Consider the following 1,252-nt stretch of genomic DNA (forward strand, 5'->3'; position numbering starts at 1 on the left):
GTAACATAACATGGATCTACTTCATGATTACAGTGAACAACAATGCTATTGCTATGCTTAATGATAATAGTTTTATTATTTAATACATTTATAAGGTAATGTATTGGAGGATATAGTAACAAATCATCCTATTTATATACAATTAATAACACACATTATAATGCTTAACATAATACCTCAGTGCTATTCCACCATATTGTAATAGTATCAGTTGATATCTGATCCCAACTAATATTAACAACTTGAGCTGGTACTATAAGAAATACAATGAGTGTGTGTGTGTGTATAGTACTTACCATTCCATATATACTGTATTAATGATGAAGGAGGTCCTTCTCTTCCAATAGTATCAATAGGAATAATAATAAATGAATAATTAGCACCAATAATGAGAGAAGCAACTGTATATGATGTAATATTATTCACAGACTCCTGTTTAAAGACTGTTCCGTTGCTATAGACAGTGATACTGTACTGGTTTATACTGCAGTTGTAATCCTGTGTGTTCAATGACCAACTGATTGTCAGTGCAGTATTGTTAATAGGAGTAATAGTTACATTAACAACTGACACTGATACTGGTGGACCTATTTAAAGCTGTAGTTAGGTATCATAAAATGATAGTTGCTAACCTGTCATTTTGATGATAAATGTATTGAAACCACCTGAAATCAAAGCTGTACAACCAATCATAGTTCCATTCATTGATGCATCTACTGATGGTATAGTACCAGTACTAGTCACTGTATTACTAACAATATCAGTAACACTGAGTGTAAGAGGACCATTATCAGTAACACCTGATCTTATATTATTATTTAGCAATTTTGAAAGACCAGTCCCATATTTCCAGTAGGCACTACCAGTTCCACTAGCTACACAATTCAGTACTAGTCTATCACCAGGACACACTAGAGTATAAGTTGGAGAGGTTTGAGTCAGTGATGCTGCTGTGAGTATATTATAACATTAATTCACTGCCAATCTACATACTTACCAGATACAACAAGACTCAAAGTACATCCAGTCAATACAAGACACCAGTAGATACCAGCAGCAGTAGCCATTAGTGTATCAGTGAGAACTGTAATGATGAACTATTGCATGTACAAAGTTTATTTAACGAAAGAAAAATATTATTGTACTGTTTCCTTAATTAATACCTGTTTTTGTCAATTGCTCAACCCATCAACATTTGAAAACATATTGTCACATCATAACTTGATAATAATCTCATCATGATTTATCCATA

The 1,252-nt window shown here is 32.7% G+C and overlaps 1 long non-coding RNA gene across 1 annotated transcript in view; it reads left to right on the forward strand.

Annotated features, from left to right (window-relative positions):
• Positions 1–998: 998 nt before the first annotated feature.
• LOC109587098 (uncharacterized) overlaps positions 999–1,252 on the forward strand; it is a 3,134-nt gene continuing 2,880 nt past the window's right edge. Inside the window, exon 1 of the long non-coding RNA XR_002187392.1 lies at positions 999–1,071. This is a non-coding gene — a long non-coding RNA (uncharacterized LOC109587098). The remainder of the gene's footprint in view (positions 1,072–1,252) is intronic.

This window comes from Amphimedon queenslandica, unplaced genomic scaffold (assembly GCF_000090795.2).
Source record: "Amphimedon queenslandica unplaced genomic scaffold, v1.1 AMPQUscaffold_12687, whole genome shotgun sequence".
NCBI lineage: Eukaryota > Metazoa > Porifera > Demospongiae > Haplosclerida > Niphatidae > Amphimedon > Amphimedon queenslandica.